Here is a 9,434-nt window from a genome sequence, read left to right on the forward strand (position 1 = left end):
CTGGGTAAGTTAGTTGTTGAGGAAGTGGTTAGTATTTAAAGTACTAGTGTAAATTAAAGGTATTCTAAGAAAGGGTAAAGGTGGAGAAGCGAGTGGTTTAATTCATGATTCTAATAGTTGATTCCTTATGTTATATGGTGACGTCGGGTTGACCGGTGATGCCTACCAATACGTGTGTTTGTACTGATACTACTCTTGCTATGTCTTTTGGACATAGTGTGGATGCAAGATTGGTGATGTTTCATTAGGTGAAGATGAAGAAATTCTGCAGCAGCTTCTATTCTTACTTCCGCACGGTGGGAGCTGTGTCTCTTTGATTATCGTGTCCAATTGGACTCTTAGTATCTCTTGTACCTATTTAGACTAGATCCATGGGAGTTGTTAAATTATTTTACAAGTTTTAACTTAAAGCATGTCTAAAGATGTTATTTATAAAACTCGTGTTTTGTAACAATCTCTATTTTCTTTAATTTTTTTCGCATGTTTAACTATTGGGATATGAGGGTTATTGGATCGAAAAATATTGGTTTCAAAATTTTTGACTTTTTTAGAGTCGCCACTTAATTTTTGAGAAAAATCAAGAAAACTATTCTTTCAATTTGACTAAATAGGAAATCAATTTGAAAGATTTTTTAAAGGTTCGGGGATTCATATTAACACCTTGGGAAGGTTTAAAAGCACCTAAGACGTCCGCTTACTTGCGGTTATCCAACAACTAACTTAGTTCGGCTAAAATGTCTAACTTAATTTTTGAGATAAAATAAGAAATTGTTTGAGAAAGAAAGTAGTTAATTTATTTTTCTTATTCAAAATTGACTTGCAAATTTTGTTTATTATTATTTAAACTCATTCTGGTCGCGATCGATTTAATTAAGTTGTTTAAACAAAGAATAATGTCTCGCAGGGATTTGGGTCTTTAACCCTAAACTAAGGACAGAAATAACAAGTAATTAAGCAAATAAGAGAGAGAGAGAGAGAGAGAGAGAGAGGAAAGAGAGAAAGAGAGGTCGGGTCCAAATTCGGGTTTATCTATCCGCCTGGACCTGTATTTGGACCCATTTTATTGTGGGTTTTTGACCCATTTTACCTGTCCTAACATCTAGCAAAATAGCTATAAGTAAATTTACAAGGCTTAGGCCTGAAAATAACAAAATACAATCACACAGGAATAAAATAGAACTTCTTCAACTCCTTGGTTTGTTTGGAATTCTTCAACATCGAAACATGTACGCCAATTTATAGTTGAATGACTCCAAAAAAAGTTGAGCCTTTATGACTCTCTCGAAATGCGGAGGAAAGTTCGTGATGAACTCGGAGAGATTCACATGCAACATATATGAATGAAAATATATAAGTAACGAATTATTGACTTCACAAAAAAAAACTGTAAGTAAAGAGGAACCATTGCTTCAAGTATCAGACATTATAAAGAGATCAAGATACCTAAAACAATATTTTAGATCAGGATGTAAAATGAATCCAATTTGCTATGGCAAATCAATACTCACATAGAAGTATTAGGGTAATAACAACTATATATTAATACTAATTAAACTCAAGATCCAAACAGTTAGCCGATTGGATAATTGACAAATTATATATGTATACATATGTATAAAAAAAAAAGACTAAGCAAATTAAGGTCAATCAAAACAGACCAAGCGTCTAGATTATTCAACATACAACTCGTGCAAACCTTAAGATTGGGTAAACTCTCATCACTTCAAGGACTTCATCGAATAATACTATTTTTAAATTTTCTTTAAGAAATATGTTAGATTAACAAAGACCAAATAATATAACACCAAAAAAGAAAACTAGTCAAATTTAAAGTTACAACGAGAAAAAAAACAATGATTCATGAATCAAAACTATCAAATATTTATTTAACAAACATACATTTATTCTTCATTAATTGAAAAAAAAATTTAAAAAAAGAAATATATAGTGTCCTGGGCCATCTATTATTGTTAATTTTTTACTTTTATACTAATTCTCAAAAAAAATTTACATTGCAAAATTATGGAGTTTGGCATGACACTAATGTGTATATATTTATTCAAATCGAGTAAATATTACTAATTGATGTTATTGACTTTGGGAATGTAAAATTAGAACCAAACCCAAAGTCATAATATACACACATGGTAAATAGAAAATTAACATGGCATGTATTCACATTCAAAACGGGGAATAACATGATGAAGGAAAAGGCAGTGAGGGAGATCTTGAACGACAAATGAGAAATGATCAATATACAATATCATACTTCCGAGACTCTCTATATAAAGGTTAACTACAATCAAGCTTAGACAAGGGACCATAACAACAAAAGTAGAGCAATTGATAACACGAAAGGGAATAAACATCACTACAAGTTAGCATATAATCCGTGGTTTCCCCTTCTTAAAAAAAATCTGCTCTATTAGATTAAAACAATAAGCCTCAAAGTACTTCATGAACAAACTTTACAGTAAACAAAGTAGTTGCACTTAGAACAAGATAGCATAGAACCAAGCATATCACAACACAAAACACATAACCTTCATACCAATTAGTCCTCAAGCTTTCGCTTATGTCTTAAGGGAAACAGGGGGTTCAGATAGAGAAAACAGAGAAAACCATAGCACTAATTAAAATGATGTATAGCAGGCTGAAACTATCCATTTTCTGCTATAAAGGACCACGATACGAGGATACGGTAACAAATTTATCAAGAATAGCAAAGACGAGGTGAACCTTATACGAAAGCTTACAGAAGAACCTCAAAAAAAAGAATCATCAATCACAAAGAGGCAGAAATAACGACGTATAATTGGAGCATGGAACTTCATAACAATAACATCTAACACGCTAAAGCATTGAGTTAAATGGCTGGTGACACCATAGTATTTAAAATACAATAAAAAAAAGTTCCCAAAATTAGAACACGGCTACTACTTCCCAAAATAAAATAAGAAAAAAAAAAGAAAATGAAAAAAGAATCATGTTTCATGTAGTTCAGGGATACTCTATCAACCTAGTAGACCCAAATAAACAACACCCTAACCTTAGAGGGATTTCGAACAGGTCACTTATACCCATTTTTCATAGAGCTACGCTTCACTAGACTATACTACTATTAATCAGAGTCTACAAAAAACAAAGAAAATAGCAAACAAATCAAAGACAAGCGACCGAGATTACTATGGCTTTAACTATATCGACTCGAATATTAATTATGTGTTTTACACTGTGAAGAACATAGGAAAACGACAATAGTTAATATTAAGACCTCAAAACCACCATTTACACCACTCTAAAATAATATACGACCTTATCTTTCATAAAATAAAAGAAGAACCATAGAATCACGCGATGAATTAAATTCACATAGCATATATTTAAATTTGGCCGAGATGGCAGAATTAGTTTAAGAGGAGGGGAGGTTACCCTTTTTGACGCAGCGGAGGGACGAGGCGAGCAGCAAAAAGAACTTTTTCCATCGAAACGCGGATACGAGTCAAAAAATCGGAAAACCTGCGCAGAACCTTAAACTCAAACTAACTTCAGAAATGCAGACAAGCAAAGAAGAAGGAAATTGCTCCGACTAGAACAGTTTTCACCTCCGATCTTCCTTAATAAATCTATATATATCTTATTTGTTGTTTTCCTACGCTTCCCTCTCACTATATTTTCTCTAAAAGTTTCTATACTGAAATTTTTCCGCAAACAAAGAAAAAATAACCCAAAGATGAAGAGTTTTTCGCCTATCTCCAAAATCTAAAAAAATCAAATCCCTTTCTACAGACATCTAAAGAGATACAATATGAGGAAAGGGTAAGGTTGGATTGGAAAAGGGGCGGGAGAATTTTTTGGTAAAGATTGGGGCAGAATAGGGTATTTACTTTGAATCCCAAATTCAAAAAAATTCAAACCAAAGTCGAGACAAAAATTCCATTATACCTGGAAATCCCACTTTTGGGAAAAACAGAAGCTAAAGGTAACAGCCGGCGGCGTCGATCTTTCGCTCGTACTCGCGCCTTGACGTGGCATCTTCTCGCGTCGGCAAGGACGAAAGGGCAGGCGAAGCGGCCTGCTGTGAGGCAGAAAATAAAGAAAAGAGACGCGTCTTTTGCCATGGGAACTTTGGGGAAGACGTGATTTCACGCGATTTCGCTTGGTTTCCTCGTGTCATTTGCGTGAAAGGAAAAGATGAGCGAGGCAAAGGGCAGGGCGAGGTTATCTGATTTGCACGCATTTCCTTTGAGAGATTGTGATAGCATTGCTTCTGAAAAAAGAAAATTGTACGCTGCGTCTTATCTTTTCCCTTTTTACTAATGGGAAAGAAAGGTTGGACTGGGAATTGATAAGGTTGGGCCGAAATTTGGTGAAGTAAACGGGTGGATTTTAATTGTGGGCTGAAAAGTTGAAGTTGGGCTGACAATTGAGAGATTTGGTCAACTTGTATTCAAAAGAGTGGCCCAAATTGGTTTACCAATTGATTTAAAAATTGGTATCTAGATGAGGTGGATTAATATAAATTAATTAATTATGCTTCTTAACCTCAACAAAATAAAATAATTCTTTTAATGAGAAACTAATTAATATAAGTTATTATTTAAACCACACTAGTTGTCTAAATATTTTACTAAAATCAAAATCTTTTTGAGATGATTTTTTGAATAATCATAAAAATATATTAGTTATATGCATAATATGTAATATATATATATATATATATATATATATCCTTGTACTTTAGGAATCAGGCTGCTTGTAGTTTGACTCGATCGGTCGAAAGAAAATCTATTATGCTAGATAACCTTTCGTTTCGGACAAGTGACAAATTAAATCGAGTATGAAAATAAAAGGTTCACAACCTCTTAGCCATGAAGGTGGAGCTCTTCACATCCATAGGTAAGAACCTACAGAGACATAATTTCCAATGATCTTGGCGCATTGTCACTCAGATTGGAAATTTGCTTTCAGCAGATACCGAAATTTTAGATGCGAGATCGAAACTGATAAAAATCAAAGAAAAAAAACTGCATGCCTTCTGATAGGGGTGTGGTTTGATTGTGATGAAAGTCTCTCCTCTGCTCGCGTCCTAAGAGTTTGACACTCCTCTTTGGACTTTCCCAGTTCGTTGAAGAAAAAGTTTCACGTTGTGCTGCATCCCTTTTGATGTCGTCCGCACCTGTGATTTGTTTTTGGAGAATCCATCATTTCGGATGCTCTCAACAAAGATTGAGGTAAAACTCGTCAGCATAAAAATGTAATTAAAATGGGAGACAGTGTCTTTTACCGTGTCGACACTAAATTGTTCCCCTCAACATTTGACGTCAACTCGATCGGTTTGACGTAAAGAAAAATAAAGCTTACGTCGTGTGTTTTCAATATAATCTTCAATGTATTCTTCATTTGATGTCAACATAAAGGAAACTGATGCAGTACGGATATTTTCTTCGTTGTTTTCAATGATTCTTTTGGCATTCACTCTTGCCAAATAAAGATGCAGTTGATGTTGAGGGGTAAATATTTCCCTTGAGATTCATGATCTCCTTCTCTTGCAGTGCATGATTTCTTGCGGGGCATTAATATCTTTCCGCGATGCGTGATTTCTTGCGGAGCGTGAAATCTTCTCACGATGCATAACTTTTCTGCGAAGCATGAAATCCTCTCGCGATGCATAAATTTCAACGAGGCATGGAATCTTCTCGTGATGCATAAATTTTTGCAAGGTATGAAATGTTCTCACGATGCATAAATTTCTGTGAGATATGAAATCTTCTCCGATGCATAAATTTCTGCGAGGTATGAAATCTTCTCGCGATGCATAAATTTCAACGAGGCAGAGATCTTCTCGTGATGCATAAATTTCTGCGAGGTATGAAATCTTTTTGCGATGCATAAATTTCTGCGAGGTATGAAATCTTCTCGCGATGCTTGGATATTAACTCGCGATGCATGAATATTGACTCGCGATGCATGATTTTCTGCGATGCATGGATATTGACTCGCGATGCATGATCTTCCGCGATGCAGGATCTTCCGCGATGCATGGATATTGACTCTTGATGTCATCCTTGGTACTAAATGAAGATAGTGCTTCAATCGAGCAACATAGTGATCTTCTTGGTGCTTTCTGGATAATCATATCATCTCCAATGATAATAATGGTAAAACGACTTTCAGATAGTATATCCTCTTGATCGACAATAAAATAACTAATCCCTCCGGGTAATGCATAATATCATATCCGACATTATGATGCAAATGACGTCCTTTACAGAAACTGTAAACTCTTATTTGAGATTTTCGCTTGATTCACCTTCGAACCTAGCTGGACGTTCTCTATAAATTTCATGTTGTTGAAAATTGATTGAAATAAACAATTAATATTCCCAAGTCTCTGACATAAGCGATATAAGGAAAACTATTGATTTTAGGATAGTTTTCTCCTCATTTGACTTCTCCATATTCATCCATCGGAAGAATTTGTTGATTTCATACCAAAGATATAAACCTGCGTCCACAGAAAAATGTTAGTTTTAACAATGAACTGATCTGTGTCGATTTCTTCAGTTGTCTGCTCCTTGTCCTGTTATCTCTGGTTGATTTTCCGATCTCCCGACTCTTGATAGATAATACAAAATATTTTATGCCAAAACAAATGAAACGTAAAAGGGAAAATTCAAAAGAAATAAATTTTTGAGAAATAGTATATGAAAAAGGTCACTGCCAAGTCATGTCATATCAGGCTTAACAAACTTCTTTGAGTCTGATGCTTAGAGGTTTATCTAATTATTCGTTGGGAAGTTTTCAGAGTTACTCCGGACTTGTAGATCCATGCTGAAATTTTGATGTCATCCTCAAAATTTATGTCCCAGTTAACTGCCTTGCTTATCTTTCCACTATAACTGAGTAGATCGCGAAATTTTTGGGATCATCTCAAACATTCTGTCCTAGTTGCAATTCTCGAAATATCTTCAGTTTTGACTTGCTGAGAAAGAATCTTCTTCTCGAGAATTTTGAGTCCCTCTCAAAAATTTTATCCCGATTTCTATTGTAAAGAGGAATAGAAATTTTATGGGATAAATGACCGAACTCTTGTGGCGCCTACGTATTCCGTTGAGGCAGGAATCAGGTCAAACGTAGTTCCCCCTCAAAGGTAACAAAAATAAGAAAATTTTACAAAGAAATCGACCGAGGCCGACATAGGCCTCCTACGTATCTCATTCTTGAGAATTCAGGTCGAACGTAGTTCAAATACAAAGAAATAATTAAAAGGGATAAATGGGGTGATCGAGACTGACATAGGCCGCCTACGTATCTCATTCTTGAGAATTTAGGTCAGACGTAGTTCAGTACAAGAGGGATAAAATTTAAACCAAGCAAATACAAGCAAAATAGAATAATTAAAAGTAAATGGCGGGAATACAAACTAAAACTCTACACATAATATCTCTTGACAGCATCTGAGTTGATCAGTTTTGGCCACGCGGTGCCATCCATCTCCGACAGGACCAAAGCACCTCCAGATAATACTTTGCGAACAATGTAAGGACCTTGCCAGTTTGGTGCGAATTTTCCTTTGTACTCGTCTTGATGAGGAAAAATGCACTTAAGGACCAACTGAGCAAATTTCAAAAGTTCTAGCTCTGACTCTCTTGTGGAAAGCACGAATCATTCTCTGTCGATATAGTTGACCATGACAAACGGCAACCATTCTCTTCTCGTCAATCAAAGTTAACTGATCAGTTCTCTTGCTAATTCATTCACCATTACTCAACTCAATTTCTTGGATGATTCTCAATGACGGTATCTCAACTTCAGCAGGTATGACTTCCTCGGTTCCATATACTAGTAAGTACGGAGTAGCTCCAGTCGACGTTCTGACAGTCGTCCGATAACTCAATAAAGCATATGGCAACATCTCATGCCAACCTCGGTGATTGTCAATCATTTTTCTCAAAATCTACTTGATATTCTTATTGGCGGCCTCTACAGCTCCGTTCATTTGGGGGTGATAAGCAGTTGAGTTTCGGTGAGTAATCTTAAATTGCTCACATATATCTCTCATCAAGTGACTATTGATATTTGCACCATTGTCGGTAATGATGGATTCTGGTACTCTAAACCTGCATATCAAATTGTTGGGAACAAAATCAGCTACAATTTTCTTGGTTACCGACTTATATGAAGCTGCTTCCATCCACTTGGTGAAATAATCAATGGCAACCAAAAAAAATCTATGTCCACTAGAAGCGGATGGCTCTATCGGACCGATGACATCCATACCCCAAGCTACAAATAGCCAAGGTGAACTCATAGCATTGAATTCGTGAGGTGACACTCGGATCAAATCACCGTACACTTGACATTTATGACATTTTTGCAGAAACCTACAACAATCATTCTCCATAGTCATCCAGAAATACCCGGCTCGAAGGATCTTTCTTGCCAAAGCGAGCCCATTCATATGTGTGCCACAAACTCCAGCATGTATCTGTTCAATAAGTTTCGCAGCTTCAACAGCATCGACACATCTGAGAAGACTCAAATCTAGAGCCCTCCTATAAAGGACTTCTCCACTTAGAAAGATATTGAGAGTCATACAGCGTATCGACTTCTTTTGGTTGGATGTTGCATCATCTGGATAAGTTCCAGACTCCAGATACTTCTTTATATCAAAATACCAAGGCAAACCATCTGGTTCCACTTCAACATGTAAACAATGGACCGGATGCAAGGTATGAATTTTTATCCTTGAAACTCTCTTCATAAAGGAGCCCAACTCTCAAGAAGTTTTCTAAAGTTTTCAAAGTTGAATTGTCCAATTTCATTATTCTACCATGGGTTCTTGCATCAATTGTATTTAAAAGTTTATTATGGATTAAATTGTTAATTTATTTATGATTTTAACCTAAATTACCTATGAGCCCATGAATTGGATGAACCCTAGTATTTGACTAAGTTATAGGTTACTTGATATAGACCTAATGTTAATAAATTATGGTGTAAATTTCTATGGGTTGTCTAATTATGTAATAATTGTATTCAATTAATATCTAGGTTGTATTGGATTGATGAATTTACATTTAATTGACCTAGTTTTATTAGTTATTATAGTTTTTATGTTGAATTGATGCTCATGGTCGTTGGTAAGGGTCTTATGTTATTGAATTGGATGATTTTACATTGAATTGAGGTATTGAAGATGGAGTGGTGGTATGCTGCCCTATTTCCTTTATTTTGATGTTAATTAGACATCAATTCTATTGTGATTATCTATATCGCGACATGATTCATAATATAATCTCATAACTAATAATAGGGAAAATGCACAAGTACTCTCCCCCCCCCCACAAATCTATGCTCGAAATCTTAGAGACACACTCATTTTATACTAAGGTCCTATTACCCCCCCCCCCCCCCCCCCCCCCCCCCCC

The sequence above is a fragment of the Solanum pennellii genome, chromosome 10 (genome assembly GCF_001406875.1).
Source record: "Solanum pennellii chromosome 10, SPENNV200".
NCBI classification, from domain to species: domain Eukaryota; kingdom Viridiplantae; phylum Streptophyta; class Magnoliopsida; order Solanales; family Solanaceae; genus Solanum; species Solanum pennellii.